This window comes from Nicotiana tomentosiformis, chromosome 2 (genome assembly GCF_000390325.3).
Source record: "Nicotiana tomentosiformis chromosome 2, ASM39032v3, whole genome shotgun sequence".
Lineage (NCBI taxonomy): Eukaryota > Viridiplantae > Streptophyta > Magnoliopsida > Solanales > Solanaceae > Nicotiana > Nicotiana tomentosiformis.
In genome coordinates, this window is record NC_090813.1 from 188,391,028 (window position 1) to 188,409,965 (window position 18,938).

General features: G+C 34.1%; 1 long non-coding RNA gene across 2 annotated transcripts; it reads left to right on the forward strand.

Moving 5' to 3' along the window:
* The first annotated feature begins 13,762 nt into the window (after window positions 1-13,762).
* LOC138906795 (uncharacterized) lies at window positions 13,763-14,840 on the forward strand. 2 transcript variants are annotated; one of them, XR_011414450.1, is made up of 3 exons: window positions 13,763-13,992; window positions 14,516-14,603; window positions 14,758-14,840. It is a non-coding gene; the product is annotated as an uncharacterized lncRNA (long non-coding RNA). The 2 variants fall into 2 exon arrangements; XR_011414451.1 differs by having other exon boundaries at window positions 14,668-14,778.
* Window positions 14,841-18,938: the final 4,098 nt, after the last annotated feature.

Below are 18,938 nucleotides of genomic sequence, written 5' to 3' on the forward strand. Positions count from 1 at the left end.
CTGAAGCACACTAGCTATGTTTTCTAAGTCCAAATCACTATGTAGCCTATCCAAAACTCACCCAAGCCCTTGGGGTTCCAAACCAAACATGCACACAAGTCTAAAAATATCATACGAACTTGCTCGCGTGATCAAATCGTTAAAATAACACCTAGAACTACGAATTTAGTACCAAATCAAATAAAATTCTCAAGAATACTTTAAAATTTCTATTTTCTCAACTGGACGTCCGAATCACGTCAAATCAACTCCGTTTCTCACCAAATTTAACATACAAGTCTTAAATATTATAATGAACCTGTACCGGGATCCGAAACCAAATACGGACCCGATACTAACAACGCCAAATATCAATAAATTCTTAAAAATAAATAATTTTTAGACTTTTAATTTTCATCAAAAATTCATAACTCAAGCTAGGTACCCCCCGAATTCAATTCCGGGCATACGCCCAGGTCCCATAATTTGATTTGGACCTACCGGGACCGTCAAAATACGGATTCGGGCCCGTTTACCAAAAATATTGACCGAAGTCAACTAAAATCAACTTTTAAGGTAAAAAATTTTATTTTCATTAGTTTTCAACATAAAAGCTTTCCGGAAACCTGTCCGAACTGCGCACGCAAATCGAGAAGGGTAAAAATGAGATTTTTAAGGCTTAAGAGCGCAAATTTGTGTTCTAAAACATAAGATGACCTTTCGGGTCATCACACCTTGCGATCACACTCTAACTCTGTCTGAGTCCGATATCTCCAATACCCGGCTCTACATAAAAATGTGCAGAAGTGTAGTATGAGTACACCACAGTCGGTACCTAGTAAGTATCAAGACTAACCTCAGTGGAGTAGAGACGAGGTACAGTCAAGACACTCACTAGTCTTATAACTTGTGCAATATAGTATACAAAATAATAAGAAACAAATAACAATAAGGGCAACACAAATCAACCAGTGATATGCACAACAGGGCAACAAGAACACCATTAATATTGCTCAACAAATAATAAATACAAGTACATCCAATTAAATCAAGTCATTCAAATATAAATCTTTCGTCTATATGCTTCTCAAATAATACTCTCCACAATAAAATTCTTTCAAATAAATCTTTTTCTAATATAATTCCTTCAAATAGATATCTTCCGAATATAATTCTTTCCAATAATATTTTGAATATAATCCTTTCAAATAAAAGTCACCTTGTGACACCTCATCTCATAATCATAAAAAATCAGTCTCAGCCCAATTTCATATTTTCACGGCACCTCGTGCCCATATCTCTATCACAACCGCACGGATAACTCTCGTGCCAAATATGTCTATACATAAAATCCGCACGATTAATTTATTTTCAATAAAGTAAGGTTATCATTTTTAAACCAAGAATTCAACAAAGAAATGAGTTTATTTTAGAAATAGTTGGAGTGAAGAAAAATGACATTTCAATTTAAATAAAATATCAGTTAATCTATTGCTTCGGATGTAAAACTTATTAATTCAAAATATAATAGTAACTTCTTTTATTTAAAATAACTCAGTCATCAAAAATTGATAAAAAAAAACAGGAATATAAATCTTCAGAGTCTCGTACTAAAAAGCCCAAGCCAACACAATACAACAAGGAATACAAACACATAATAAAATCAAATAATACATCACGACAGATTACAATAATTTTTCTATCACGAAAATACAAAATAACCAAAGGCGAATGCAACCATAGAGAGATGTCAACAAAAGGGCACTCCCGAGATACCGTCTCGTAGTCCCAAAAGTAAATGCTCAACAGGGGATCTCCCGAGGTACCGCCTCGTAGTCCCAAAAGTAAATATGCAAGACAGGGGGATCTCCCGAGGTACCGCCTCATAGTCCCAAAATAAATATGCAACAACAACAATGCCCCCAGGCTATCACAAGTCGTCTCAATTCAATTCTCGACATACCCCACCTTGTCTCGCCACGTGCGCAATAAAAATATAAATGCCCGCCTTGTCTCGCTGCACGCGCATAATAATATTTTCACCTTGTCTCGCCACATGCGCAAACCCACACACATATATATAGCCCGCCTTGTCACGCCGCATGTGTATAAATCAATAGTAATTATAGCACGGCAGATACCTCGTGCAAACACCCGAACAAAACTTTCCAACAATATAACGTGCCAATATCACACCTCATAAATTGCACCTCAAGTGTTCAAATATTACAACATATCACAGATTTGTACATCAAGTGCTCAAATATTATAATTTATCACAGATTGCACATCAAGTACTCAAATATTATAATTTATCACAGATTGCACATCAAGTGCTCAAATACTATAATTTATCACGGCATCATAACAAAATCAATTCATATCACAATTTTTCCAATGGCCACAACCAATTCCAAAGATATAACAAAATTAATTAATTTCACAACAAATAACCCAAGGCTTCACACACTGTGTATAAAACCTCAAAACAACAACAGAAATGGAAAATACTCAGTATAGGGCAACGCCTTCATTAATCCAAATTCTTGATAATTATATAACGCCTCGGTTTAAACTTATTTCATTAATTATTTGCAGATGAAAAATCCATAATATAATTATTTTCATAAAATATCAAATCACCAAACTCACGGAATTTACATAAATATACAAGCAATAACTACATCAAATTGTCATATAAAAATAAATTCAACAAATGCGAATTGAGGCATGGTAAATAGATGATTTAATAAATGCCAACAATTATCCAATTTACTACACAATATGCCTAAGACTTTAACCCAGTCAATTTTGCACATATAAGCCCGAGTACGTACTCGTCACCTTGCATACACGGTTTTTCACATTTCACAAATGGCACATAAGACTCGATGCCTAAGGGATAATTTCCCCACTCAAGGTTAGGCAAGATACTTACCTCGACGAAACTAAGTCAATGCTTTAAATGTTCTTCGCGAGTAAAGCCACCTCCAGACGGCTCAAATCTGAAATTTGCCCCTTAATAATACTACGATGGTTCACCACACTAAACAAATTTTAATCTACAAAAATGCAACACAATTACACCAATATTAGTAAACAAATTTCAAAATTTTTGGTCATTTAGGTATTTTATCAAACACCTAGAATACATAGCATTTTACTACCTCTAGTAATGGTGTTTCTTCATCCAACAATCCCTCTTCCCACCAAAAAGAAATATTAAACCATCCTTTGTCTACAAACAACCTACTTTAGCACCATTAAAATCATCAATGAACTCGCATCCACCCAATTGTTGCTAATTAATTCATTAAAATATCTCTACAACACCCAATAATCTAGTTTAAGTATTTTTGATTTTCAAGAATCATCCAATAAGTGTTAATACTTATTTCTTGCTCACATACTCATAATAAATCCATACATATAAGTTTAAGAGTGAAGGATTACCTTTTTGGAAGAAATCTTGCAAAAACCCTCCTTTGAGTTATTGAAGAAATTTCTTGAAGATCTAAGTATTTTATGTATAGATTTCATCAATACTAGTGTAGAAATGATGGAATTTCATACCAAGATAATGGGGATTTCTTACCTTGAAGAAGAGAAGAGTTGGTGGTCTTGAGTGAGTAGAGAAGAGCTCCAAAATTCGTCCAAATGAAGTGGGAAAAATGAATCCCAAAATTGTATCTATAGGCCCAAATTCTTTTGGGTTTCGGATGCTTCCCCGGATGCTATGGCAGCACTTCACTGACAGCCCTTCATTCGGATGCGGCCCCGGATGCTTCGCATCCGCAGTCTCCTCTGCCAGCCTTTGGTAATTTGATCATAACTTCTTGTAGAAATGTCCGATTGATGAACGGTTTGAAGCGTTAGAAACTAGACTCGAAAATCTTTCTTTTGATAGGTTGTGCATCACACAAATCCTTATATATGTGTAGATACTCTCGTCCTAAGTTAGGTCTTGTGCTGAAACATAACAAATCGATACGGAAGGAGCTTAAATTTTTCACACAAGTCGTAAATGACATAACGAAAGTATTCAAATTTTCGGAATCGAAGTCTAAGCCCGATACATCAAGGTTAACTCCCGATTAACACTTTTCTTTTAAGCTTCTTAAATAAAGATTGTTCTTCCAATTTAATTCCGAACCTTTCAAAACCAAATTCAACTGCACACACAAGTCATAATACATATTACGAAATTGATCGGGACCTTAAGTCGCTGAACGGAACGTTAATTCTCAAAACGACAGGTCGGGTCATTACAGCTTGTGATCATAAAATTACACGTCCCGGTGTAGGGACACGTTCCAAGTCTAAGTTAAGGTTTGGGGATAAAGTCTCCCATTTTGAGGTCAAATGATCATTATTTAAAGTAATGAGGTTAAGTCGACTCATCCGACACTACAGGAAGTTGCGCGGACAAGTAAGGTCAAATACTTATTGTTAAGTTGATCACCTAGTAGTTGTTTATTATGTTGGTGTCAGTATAGTACTTCCGGCGAAAGGTATAGAGAATGATTTTCTTATGTTGAGGCCTATGGAGCCGAAAGTGATTTCAGTAACTTAATGAAATTGAAATAATTTTATATTATTTTTATTAAAATCATAGATTGATATAAATATTTTAGAAGGTTACATCGTGGCTTATATTTCACTCGTCTTTTCATTTAAATGATAAAGAGCATGACTTGATATAATTGTTATCGTTTTATATCAAATATTGGTTGCATTATTTTTGTAAAGTCTTGTCCTAGGAACTTGACTTAGAGAGAGTTCATGACACTTATTAAATATCATGGTGGTGTACTCGGCCCTCAAAGGCCCTGCCTACTTTACATGTTTCAGGATGAGGTATGATATGTAATATATGGATAAGATCATGATGACTCTCTTCCCGATGCATATGGTGAGATATCACTCCGATTTTGTGGTAGCTATTATGTTGTCTCCTTATTTTCTTTTCGAGTTTTGGCCTAAGTATTTTGTTGTATTTCTTGGTGTAGAGGCTCCACAAATAGTTGTGATGAGTTATAGTAACGGGAGAGCACACGACATACATGAAAAAATATTTATTGTACTTGATCTCATTATTATTATGAAAGGCTTTAAGTATGTTTTCAGTAGGCATAAAAATATTCCATCATTTAACTTGAATATATATATATATATATGATTTTCAAATATCTTCCGCAGTTAAATTATTATTCATGCATATGATATGGGTGCATGATATGGTATGGTTTTAGAGATAGTTTGGGAGATTTTATATTAGCGTATGTTGAGTATTATGGACCGGATAGTAACAACATGGATGAGGCCAAAGCATTGATCCAAGGCTGAAACCTGTGTAGTATGTAGTAGGGGCTATTCCTCTGTAATTGGGGGATCTGACTCTCAATTTATTATTAACATAATTAATTACAAATGAAGGTCCCTTATCCAACGTATCATAGATAAAATTGACTATCTCTCTAGCAGTGGCAACTTTATCGTTGTACATACTTATAGAGAAGGTAATATAGCTGCCGACTAACTAGCCAATTTTGGGCAATGTATGAGAAGCCGAATTATATTTGATAAAGCTTGCTCCTTACCGGTGACAATCAAGCCACTTGTAAGACTTGATTGTGAAGGCTTCCCTAATTTCAGAATAAAGCCAAGGAAGAATCATTTTGTTTTTAATGATGATAACACCAATAGCCCTGACATTTGTATAGTGATTTTAACAATGTATATCGCATCAGATTCAGGGTATAGCATAAGCCCAACATTCATCACTGGTTGAAGTTTGCTAAAAAAAATATCTAATTACAAGATAGATTACGTAATTTTTCATTTGAGATAAAGCAAGAAAAGTAAACTACAATTTCTTAGAAGTAGTGTAGCACAAGTTCTTGCTAGATATATAATTAAGGACTAGTATACCACAATTTTGGACTCCTCCTCAAGAACACGAGCCTGAGCCCTCAAATGCCAAACTACTTTTTTTGGTTGCAAATATTTGAGTCCCCAAATACATGCATTTTCAACATCATTTATCATCCTCTCAATATCCGCCACACAAGGAAGAGGATGAATAACTCGTAGTTTTTTCGTAGTGTATATAGCTCTTCAATTGAACGAAAGATATTGTTCTCAAAGTATACACAAGGTATTCTAACAGGATCTTATGAGAAATAACACTATTGATTAAAATGAACATACGCACACACATACAAATATCTTTTAATGTACATGTTCCCTATTGATCCTTCAACTTCGAACCTTCTAGAAGAGAGGATATCTCTCTTGCTTTATTGTTGTGTAGTTCATATATGCTTCTCTTTTTGTTGTTTGTAACCTAAGGCTAATTGAACATCAACCTATTAGCATGGCCGGCTCAATGATAAGGTCACTGAAACTTTTGTGTTAGGCCCCAAGAGTTGAAGGTTCTCAAAATATGATTGTGCTATATAAAACTAGTAAACACATTTCCTATATGATAGAAATTAAAGTATATCACAAGTTAGTATTTTGCATATTCAGGTTATCTATTTGAGTCGATACACTACCTTGATTCTTGTTATAAAAAATTTATTGACAAATGTAAAGACTTGAGTAGTTAATCAAAAGTTCTAGAATATTATCAGCGAAAACTTGAAATAATAACTTTAAAACTTGGAAAGAAAATTTATTACATTCCTACATGATCATGCGAAGAATAATGAAATTATTTTTTTTAATTGACAAGGTCAAATAATGAACACGAGGAAAAACTGAAGTCCTTAATTGTAACTTTTAACAAAGATTTTAATTCTTCTGCAAAATAATTTTTTATTAAATATAAAACAAAATAATGAATACAAGACACTAATGAAGTTTTTAATTATTAACTGTAGTTATAAAATTTTCCAACGTGTAATACACTTATATGAGTTAGAGAAAATGCAATCAACATTTGTGCCAGAGTTTCGCAATTTTTATAATAGTACTATAGTTTTATAATTAACATGAATGGTTTTATTTTAATTAGATGGTTGCTCAAATAAGAGCAAATTAAATTAAATTTTTATCTCTCATTAAATTTTGTAAATACATAAGTCAAAATTTAATTTGAAAGCCATATTTCGACTTCAGATGTTTTTCGGTAATTACTCTGTTGGTTTGAATTTTCTAATTTCCTACTTCCTATACATTTGTTTTACTTTTTTCCTGGTAAGATAATTTTATTTTTAAATTTTACTCGATTTTTTAGAATCAACTGTTTTTATTTCTCAATAAAAGAAATATTTGAAGGAACTAATTGATTCTTAAAAAAGATTACATAAATTTTATTAAAAAGTGTATGGTATCTTCATAATTTTTTACTTTAGGCCACATATTTTATTGAGCCATTGCAGGGAAGTCTATACTTCTCCCTTTGAAAAAGTTGGAAAAACAATTAACTTGGAAATATTAACGCAAATAGCCAACAACAAGACAAATTCAAACAAAAACAGATCTCTTTTGACAATCGCATGATGTTTCACTTTTAGGACGAGACGCTGAAGTCACTTGGAATTACAAGTATTGTTTATAACGAATATGATTTGATAACCCTAATACTTAAATAAACAATTTAATAGGACAGATTAAATTATATTGATAGATCTCTATAATAAGCAATAATTGGTAACTTGATAAAATCAATAATAAACCTGCTAATTAACACATGTTAAAAATTTGCGGTAGTATAAGAAAGTCTTTACATTATTAAATATATAATTCAAATTGTAGCTCTGGTTTGGCCATAAAATTTGGCACATTATTTTTAAAAAATTTTGTTTTTAAATATGGCAAAATATATAAGTTACTCGCTGAAGTATAGACCAAATCTCTATTACACACTTTTTGCGGACAAAAATTGCATTACACACTCAACCTTTCTAAAGTGTATCTAATACACACTATTTCGCCCACGTGGACAGTGCGTGTTTTCCCAACGAATGACTCGCGTGAACAGAAAAATTTTGTGTCAGATGTTAATTTTTTTTTAATTTCTTAAAATTTTAAATTGAGTCATCTTCTTCCTTTTTTAAAAATTCTGCCATGGGTACTCCTTGAGCTCCACCACCCGATCTCCTTCTCAAATAGACATACCACGATTTCTCATATCTCTTCTCGTTGATTAGTTTTTAGTTTTTATTTTTCAGATCTTTGGGCGAGAAATTTAGATTAGATTCAGTAGTTAAAGCTTTTTGTAGATTCGCCAAAAGCTTGCCTCAACCTTTTGCATAGAAGATTTTTTTCTTTTTCGCAGAGAAGCTTAACTTGAACTTTACCCATGACGCAGTCGAATTTTCTGGAAGCAAGAATTTTTCGAAATTTTTTTCAACCATTAAAGCTTAGCTCAAGTTTTTGCACATTCTTTTAATTTTATTAATCAATGAACTTTTAAATAGCTTAATTGTGGTGATGGCAGTTAATGGTAGTCGAACATTTAAAGAAGAGAAATGAAAAATTAGTTGGATCTGGGCTCAAAAATTTTGATACAATTTCAGCAGAAAAAATGGAGTTTTGGGTGTGTTTTCTGGTAATTTTTGTTAGTTAATGGTGGCTTTGTCATTAAGTAAAAGGTGGAGGAAGAGGCTATGGTGTTTGATGGTGAAGAGAGGAGAAAAACAGCCATGGTAGTTTAGATAGGAAAGATGAGAGGTATAATTATAATTTTAATTATTTTATTTTTAAAATGACACGTGTCATTGTTTGATTGGTGCGTGACATCCACATGTTTTGAAAAACTGGTCAAAGAAAAATTAGTGTGTACTAGATACACTTTGAAAAGGTTGAGTGTGTAATATGATTTTCGTTCGCAAAAAGTGTGTAACAAGGATTTGATCTATAGTTTAGGGGGTAACTTATGTATTTTGCCTTTAAATATCTATTTTGTTTGTAAATTTTAACTATTTTTGGCAGATATTGAAATAAAATCTTCAAATTCCAAAAACAACTCTTGAGTAGTTTTTGAAGTTTTCTGCTCACAAAACTTTAAACTTTTTTCAAGTAAAATGCATGTCCAAACACAATTTTAACTTTTAAAAATAATTTTTTATCTCTTCTTCAAAAACTCATTTTTTCAAGTTTCAACCAAGTCTATATCCAAATGCCAACTTAGTTGTTACACCCCGTACTTTCATGTTGGAATGCATCTTAAGTGAATCAATATAAATCGGAGAGTTTATGAACCTTTACCAAGATAATGATGAGTTAAACAAGTGTTAAGGAAGTATCGTGAGGCTTGGAGATGGATATCGTGAGGGTTGGAGATTGATAAGCGCATTAGTAAACATTCAAGGACGAATGTTCCAAAAGGATGAATGTTGTTACACCCCCATATTTTCGTACATAAAAGTACATCGTAAGTCAACTGATATAAGCTCGGAAAGGAGATCATCTCTGAAAGTATATAAAATAAGTTAATCATGTTACCTGGGAGGTTACAAATATATAAGATCATGAATAACAAATACCAAAAAGGTTGGGGAGTTTAGAAGTTAAACGAATTGAAGAAAATAAATTTTGTCGAAAGTCGACAAGTTGGGAATATTATAACCCATAATTATGGGGTGAGACTAGGGAGCTAAACATGATAAGAAGGTTATGTTATAAGTTATTTTAGTCATACGATAGTCGTGTATTAAGATTTAAAGTCAAGTGAGTGGTGGAACAAAAGTCGATGAAAGTCGTCACAAGTTACATTCATAAGTTTTACTGAAAATTGGGTCTAATGTCACTGATATTTATCCCAATATTTGGAGTTACGGTGTGATCCACCCATCAAATTGAATATCTACAAGTCTAGATCCAATGCATTAAACCGTTCATCGATACGACATCGGAGTAGAGAGATATTCGTATTTTTACGAGACTGCGCAGACAGCCCCTATGGAACCCACTAAGGTTATGGATGTCACACCTCTTTTTTCCCGAGGGGGATAAGGGGGTTTTTCAATTAAAGTGACATTAATCAAAATGGGATTATTTATTTATTCAGAGTCGCCACTTGGAATAGTTTATGGTGTCCCAAGTCACCGGTTTATTTAAAATCCCAAATCGAGGAAACTGACTCTATTTATGGTCTGCGAATACAGAAAACCGGGTAAGAAATTATGTTAACCGGGGAGAAGGTGTGAGGCACTCCCGAGTTCCGTGGTTTTAGCACGGTCGCTCAACTATTAATAATTGGCACAATTATCTGATTTAATACATATTTGAAACCTACTGTGCATTTTTTACTTTTAAAAAAACCGCTTTTAGTAGTTATGGAATTCGTTTGAACAAGTCGCGATGTCGCACACTCGTTTATTTTTGTACACATTGTGAATCGCGTCACGTGAAACGCACCCGCGACTTACAACATGTTTATTTTTTATTATTATTAAAAGCTGTGGTCGGATCACATGAAATGCACACCCGAATGGGATTTACGTATCGTGACCATGCCACGGGAACCGTACCCATAGTCGCAATGATTTATTATTAATCACGCCCAAAGCAAGTTACGATGTACATTGATATTTCTTAACTACATTTGAGATGCATTGTGAGGCCAAGAGTTTATGGATATAGAATTATTGTGAAAATATGGAGTAAATCAGTTATGAAAAAGTGTACTAGTTTGTAGCCTTACCGACATGTGGACCAAGTAATATTCAATAGTACATTAGTGATGCCCAAATTTTAGCACCTTTGCCAACCGAATTATCATGTGCACCCATTATCTATCTTTTGTCCAAATACCGACATGCCCCCATATTCCCGTCAATTAGAAGACATATTAACAAACGAGCACTAAAATGCCTCACCAAGAATGAAACCATCATGGAGATAATTGGAATAATGGTACAAACATGAAATGTTTTCCACATGAACAAACAAATAAGGCATGATAAACAAGACACTAAAATAAAGGATAGGGATCATGTATTCATAAGCAATGTACTGTAATCAAGTGAAAATCAGAAAAGTGAGACGAACCCAATGATTAACATAACAACTCCAAGGACATATGCTCAGATAAAAAAGGAACATATCCAAACAAAATAAATTCTATAAAGGAACTAAACCCATCTGCTTCTGATTCAACAAAGAAGTCCAACATTTTGCAACTTAAGAAGTTAGTATTATTAAATTGTCTCACCAAATAAAGTACACCCACCTTATTAACTCAAAACTAATCCGCTTTTAATTCTGACACTTGTTCTATCCTATAGGATTCAACAGAAAAAATCATACTACTTCACAAATCAGTACAATACCAATATAATCTAAGCAATGAACACATCGCTAAGAAATGCACAAAGCACCGAAATTGCACAAGTACACTAATAACAAACTAATCATTGTTTTAACCAAGGCAAAGGCACTCTCGTTTAAAAGTGAAGAATAAACACAGAGCCAAACAAATATTACAATCAAATGCAACAAGAATAAAATTCAGAAATTGAATAATGAACAAGAGTTCAGTATTGAACCTTTTCAAAAGCCAAACGTCTTCAAGAAAATTTTTTATTAGCAATCACGTTTGAACCCAACAGCGGAAAGCATAAAGCAAGAAGTGGCTCACGTTTTTTGACTAGGACTTTGGACAACGGAATCGTCGAACAGATTTCAAACAGAGGCCTCACTGACTCGATGAGTTTTGCGGTGGCTTAAGGGGTGTTTCCGGACTGTTTTTCGGCCGATGTTTTGGGGGTTAATGGCTAAAGCAATGGTGTTTCAAACGGGTAATTACGGGCTGGAATTTCGGTGGTGTTAAACTGGTTTGAGAGTGGAGTATGGTGGGTGCATTTCAGGTGATGAAGATGGAGGTTTTTAGGTAGTGACGGGAAGTGAAGTTTACTAGAGGAGAGATGATGGTTTTTATGGCTAAACCCAGGTGAAGAAGGAGGAGCTGCTGGGAATTAGAAAATTGAGAGTAGCCCTTCTTTTTTTTTTGTGTCCAGGGCCTCTCGAAATTAGGTCTTAGGGATTAATTGGTGGCCAAGTAAAAAGAGTGTGTATGGGCATGTGAGTTTTTGAGAGAGAGCATGTGAGATTGTTACAAAAGATATGGAAGAATCTTGCCGCCTGAAAATGACTCATTAATTCTTGCTTTAATTAATATTTTTTTTCTTTTAAGAGTGTAAAATAAAAATACTAGCTAAATATTTTAAAATCAAGAACATATAATTTTTGTGATTTTTAATTTTCTTAAATAAAACCTACTAAAAATGAAATAAAGGTTAAAATATGTAGATTAAACTAAAAATTATTTACATACTAAAAAGTGTTGAAAAGTCACAAGTATGGTAAAAAATTAGGTGCTCACAGCTGTCCCTCTTTGCTTGGGAACATGAAGAGTTTTCAGGCAAAGACAAAGTGAGCAGTGTGACTAATTTTTGACCAAATCTTTGTTCAAAAGGGAAAATAAACAAAGGAAAGGGCGCAACCGAGTCCTGATTTTGGACAGCCTACATATTCCGGGTCATAAGGGAATCAGGTTGCGTGTAGTTCAAGGAGAGTGATGGAATGATGGGTTGAGGAATCGAATGAGGTTCCGTCGAGGCTCCGGTCTGTGGTCCTGTTATTACATAAAAATCAAAATCTAAAGGAACTAAACAACCCTATCAGCTATGTGTTACAAGATTCCTATTTATAAGTCTTCTGAAGCTTGATCTTGAGTCTTGAATGGTTCTTCATGTAGACTTTTGATTTGAACCTTGATGCTTGCTAGCTGCAGGTTCTAGTTCATTCTTCTATGGTTTCTTCGGATCAAGACGCGACATGCAAAGCTTGTGACTTCAGCTATGTCTTGAGCAGTCCACATCCTTTCATCCGCTTCTGCATTTCGGATTCACTTCTTTTCCTTTTCTTTTCTTTATTTTGGATTGAGACTTCTTTTTTGGTCATCTTGAAACCTGTGCCTCGAGGTAAAAACCTTATTCCTCAAGCAACTCGTGCTACTTCTGATTTGAATTGAAAATAAAACTGGAGATTGCCCCTATTCTTCAGGCGGGATCCTATTGTCTCTGACATGAACTTGAAAACTGAAACTTGACCCTATTCTTCAGGCGGGCTCCTGATGCTGACTTTAAACTTAGAATGAATTCTGAAATGAATTCCCTCGTTCTCCAGGTGGGCGCTTGCTACTAACTTGAAATTTGAAGTAACTCTGAAATGAATTCCCTCGTTCTCCAGGTGGGTGCATGTTGACTTACACTTGAAATGAATTCCCTCATTCTCCAGGTGGGCGCCTGATGCTGACTTAAAACTTGAAATAAATTTTCTCATTCTCCAGGTGGGTGCCTGCTGACTTAAAAACTTAAAATGAATTCCCTCATTTTCCAGAGGGTGCCTGATGTTGACTTAACACTTGAAATGAATTCCCTTATTTTTCAGGTGGGTGCCTGATGTTGACTTAACACTTGAAATGAATCCCCTCATTCTCCAGGTGGGCGCCTGATGCTGACTTAAAATCTGAAATGAATTTCCTCATTTTTCAGGTGGGCGCCTGCTGACTTAAAAACTTGAAATAAATTCCCTCGTTTTCCAAGTGGGTGCCTGATGACTTAAACTTGAAATGAATTCCCTCATTCTCTAGGTGGGCGCCTGATACTACAACAAAATAGACAAAACAAAAGAAACTTTTCTGCCCCAGTTTGCACTAGAAAGATTTGTGAGTTGTTAGCAGAACTATAAATCACCTATGCTATTGATGAATGATGAGAGTAAAATTGAAGACTCGACTAGGATATAAGTCTCCTAAAGAAATAAAAATCTGAAAAATCCAAACTAGGAAGTGCGTCTCCTAAATTTGAGATTGAGCTTGCGTAAAACTATAAACTAAGCTTGACTAAACTAAAAACTAACCCTATTCTCCAGGCGGGACCCCTGATTTCAAGAAAACTAAAGATTGATAACTTAAGAAAACTAAAAATTGACCTTTTTTTTAATCCAGACTTCCTTTTTTTTAAACTTATTGTACTAGGAGAAAATTCATCATACTAGGTCTTTTTCTTTATGGTATCTTAGGAGAAAGATTCATCAGACTAAGATTTTGATCCTAGGAGAAAGTTCATCAGACTAGGTCTTCTATATTAGGAGAAAGATTCATCAGACTAAGAATTTGATCCTAAGAGAAAATTCATCAGATTAGGTCCTCTTTTTTTGTTATCTTAGGAGAAAGATTCATCAGACTAAGATTTTGATCCTAGGAGAAAATTCATCAGACTAGGTCTTCTATCTTAGGAGAAAGATTCATCAGACTAAGATTTTGATCCTAAGAGAAAATTTATCAGATTAGGTCCTCTTTTTTTGTTATCTTAGGAGAAAGATTCATCAGACTAAGATTTTGATCCTAGGAGAAAATTCATCTGACGAGGTTTTTTTTTTTTTTTGGTATCTTAGGAGAAAGATTCATCAGACTAAGATTTCTATCCTAGGAGAAAGTTCATCAGACTAGGTCCTTAATCTTAGGAAAAAGATTTATCAGACTAAGATTTCGATCCTAGGAGAAAATTCATCAGACTAGGTTTTCTATCTTAGGAGAAAGATTCATCAGACTAAGATTTTGATCCTAGGAGAAAGTTCATCAGACTAGGTCTCTTTTCTTTTTTTTGGTATCTTAGGAGAAAGATTCATCAGACTAAGATTTCTATCCTAGGAGAAAGTTTATCAGACTAGGTCTTCAATCTTAGGAGAAAGATTCATCAGACTAAGATTTTGATCCTAGGAGAAAATTCATCAGACTAAGTCTCTTTTTTATTATCTTAGGAGAAAGATTCATCAGACTAAGACGTTAATCCTAGAAGAAAATTCATCAGCCTAGGTTTTCTATCTTAGGAGAAAAATTCATCGAACTAAGATTTTTATTGGGAGAAAATCCATCAGACTAGGACTTTTTATCCTAGGAGGAAAAATGTGAAGAGCAATGGCAATATTTTATGCACACTAGCAAGACAAATAAAGGCAAAGATTTGAGAAACTTCCCTTTGTCGGCTCTTCTCTTCTATTCTTTTTTACTTTTGAACCACTTTCCTTGCACTGCTTTGTTCCTGTTTCAAACAAAGAAAAATTTGTCAGTTTTAAAAGTGGTGGTCGGTTTGTGGCCTTGAGTCTTGGGCAGCTTGGCTTTAGCTCAATCAGCTTGAGTCGGTTTTAAGAGACTTTTTGCTTTACATCAACCCTGATCGTTTCACGCCCAATACCATTTGTATTTGTGGCTCAATCAGCCTTATCCCAACTGGAGATCTTTGCTTAGATGACCTTTTCTATGTCTTGAATGTCTTTCTGCTTTTTGAGCAATTTGTCTGTCAGAGAGAATCACAACTGGTAAGTGTCTTTTGCATGATGTGCATACTTTATAGTTCTTGTTCAGTACTACAGAGAGCCCGAGCCCCTGATTAACCTCGAGGTTATCTGTGCTTGCTTTAGCCAAGTAGGCTGACAAGAGTCTTTTGGGGGGAGCCTTTGCATGAACCCTCAAGGCATGTTAATTGTAACAACTGAATGTGCTGGCCAAATTTGCTTTGTGCAACTGAAAAGCTGGTAGCAGATTTTGAAATCTTTTCTTACTTGTTTTGATGAGGACTGACTCAGAGTCAAGGACACAATGACGCAAAGAAATAATATTGACAAGAAATGCCTCTGTCGGGAAGGAAGGAAGGAAGAGTTTTTTATTTTCAATAACTAGCTTTAATGATCACGACATGCATTTTGGACTTAACGGCCTGATCTATCAAACTGACCAATCTTTCCTTTTACTATTCTTATGACCTTTGAAGTCGGGCTTACTCGTGCCAATCCTTTGCATCAGCTTTACAACTCACTTTCGACTAGTGGTGCCCCGAGAGATTTTTACCAACAAGCCTCTTTCATTTATTTATCTCTACTTACCATCGCCTTACAGTGCCCGTGAGGGTTTTCACTAGTAAGACTCTCTCATTTTTCTTTTATTTTCCTTTTTCTTTGCTTTCTTGTGTGAGCAACTTGACGGTGTTCTATGTCGTGTGACAATTGTTGCTCATTACATGCGTCTCTTGGCATTCTTGAAAGCTAATTAGGAGGTCTTTATTTGGAAGGTTTTTGGATAGGGTTGGAAAGAAGGGACGGCACAAGGCTCCAAGTAGACTCAATATGATGGGTTGTACACTTACAACTCTCGGAATCGACTCTTTAAAAAAACTAAAACAAACTCATGCCCCAGTTTTATATACTGGGGATTTTTGGATTTTTTTTTCTCTTTTTCTGAATTCTTATTTGGTTGGACCGAACCGTGTAAGGCTGCCTACGTATCCCCTTTTTAAAGGAATCAGGTCTAACGTAGTTCAAACATCTGACCTAATATTATTATCATTTCTTCTTTCTTTCTTTTTCTTTGTCTTTCATTTTTTTTCTCTCTTTTTTTCTCATTTTTTCCTTCTTTCTTCTCTTTTTTTTTCTTTCAAAACAAGTTGCCCCAGCTTTTAATTTCTAGGGGCATGGACTTTGACTGTTCTTTTCTTATTCTTTTTTTTTCATTTGAACTTTCTAAGAGTCGGTCCAGTTTGTACTCTTAGGATGTGGACTTTTCTTTTTATTTTTTCTCTTTTTTTTTCTTTGTTTTCTTTTCTTAGACTTTTGAGTCTAAACTTGATTCCAAAAGAGGGTGGTCAAAGAAAATAACACAGGCTCGAAAGGGGTAACGAAGGGTATAAAGTATTTGGATAGCAGAAAAAGGGCCTCCCAGCCTCGAGAATGCCAATCACGTTAGCCCTTCACAATCACAACATTGATGCACATGTTTCTTTCTGGTCTTTTTTCAGTGTAAAGTTGTATGAGCAATACTTTCCTCGCAGTAAATGACCCTTGTCAATTTGGGTGACTTTTCTTTGATTTTGTCTTGATGTAGAAGATGCATTTTGCCAATAAACTGATCCATTTCAAGTTAACTGGGATACACCTTCTTTTGAAAAATACTTTCTATCTTTTAGTGCTAAACAGACTTCAACCCGTCCGATTATCCTTAAGCCTGATTTCCTCAATGATTCAAAAGGTAGAGATCCTTAACTATTATGAGCATGACTGCTTTTATTCCATGTAAACTTGGTTCATGCTTATTTTCCAAATGTTTCATATCTCTATACATCTTCAAAAGTCTCTTTCTCAGTTATCCAATTCAAGACTAAATCAGATTTCTAAGATCTGACCAAAAATTCCGCATGCATGTCATGTCACTAGAACTAGCGTGAAAAGAACTATGCATAAAAATGGACACAAAATGACTGACTGCTTTTTATTGAATAAAGGATAGCAGGGTCCGATAACACAAAAAGAACAAGAAAAGAAGACAAAATAAGTTACCATGGCTAAAAGAGGAGTGACTTTCCAGTTGCTAAGCGACATCTTAGCCACACATTCGCACATCAGCATTACTACGACATTCATTCGTTTTGATTGCTTTGGATTCAACACTCAAATTTTGACAATCATCCCGAGCAGGCCATATCCTATTGCTCAAATCTGGTAAAGTCAACCCCACATTTGTCTCCATTTTTATTTTTTACCGCCAACTTTCCTATTTGCCTTTCTGTAACTTTGGATCAACAACAGTTGTGTTTGTTCCATTGGTTGAAAAGATACTTTTATTTTCGAAGGATCCTGGAATTGCCATTACAAACCAACAAACCGACCACATTTAACTAGCTTTTTATTTCAAAACAAACATGTTAGAATAAACACTCTCTTTCTTTCTTTTTCCTTTTCTCTCTTTTCTCTTTTTTTTTTGTTTCTTTCCTTTCTCTTTTTTTTTTTGTTTCTTTCCTTTCTCTTTTTTTTTCTTTTTTATTTTTGTTTCTTTCCTTTCTCTTTTTTTTCTTTTTTTTTTATTCGATCGAACCTGATGTGGGTTGCATACATATCATGTGGGAACATGAATCAGATCTTGCATAGTTCGGGAGAATTATGAATAGGTAAATAAACTAACACTTTTTTTTACTTTTGAAAACACTCAGACAATGAAAGCATTTAGAAAAAGAATATGTACTTTTTTGCAATTTTATTTTTGTTAAATTTTTGAAAGAAAGGCTTTTAAAAAGGAAAGAAAATATTTTTGAATTTTTGGTTTTGATTTTTTTAAAAAAAAAATTTTTGAAAGAAAGACTTCTAAAGAAGAAATAAAATAATTTTTGTTTTTTTAATTTTTGTTTTTTGAATTTTGGAAAAAAGACTTCTGAAAAAAAAGGTAGAAAATATTTATTTGGATTTTGATTTCATTTGTTTTCTTTTTCTAATGAAAAACTCCTACAAATAAAATATGTTTTGGTTTAAAATTTTTCTTATTTTTTATTTGTTTGGGATTTTCTAAAAAAAAAGGCTCCTAAAGAAGAAATTAAAGGAAAATATTTTTGAATTTTTTTTAAAAAATGGGAGTCGGAACCGATTAGGTTTGTCTATGTATCTCACATCCGGTGAGAATCAGACCCGCGTAGTTCTGCCAGTTTTGACGAAAATGAGAAAACATGACTTATTGAAAATATTGGCGTATTTTCTTTTCTTTCTTTTTTTTATTTTTTATTTTTAGTGCTAAACAGACTTCAACCCGTCCGATTATCCTTAAGCCCGATTTCCTCAATGATTCAAAAGGTAGAGATCCTTAACTATTATGAGCATGACTGCTTTTATTCCATGTAAACTTGGTTCATGCTTATTTTCCAAATGTTTCATATCTCTATACATCTTCAAAAGTCTCTTTCTCAGTTATCCAATTCAAGACTAAATCAGATTTCTAAGATCTGACCAAAAATTTCGCATGCATGTCATGTCACTAGAACTAGCGTGAAAAGAACTATGCATAAAAATGGACACAAAATGACTGACTGCTTTTTATTGAATAAAGGATAGCAGGGTCCGATAACACAAAAAGAACAAGAAAAGAAGACAAAATAAGTTACCATGGCTAAAAGAGGAGTGACTTT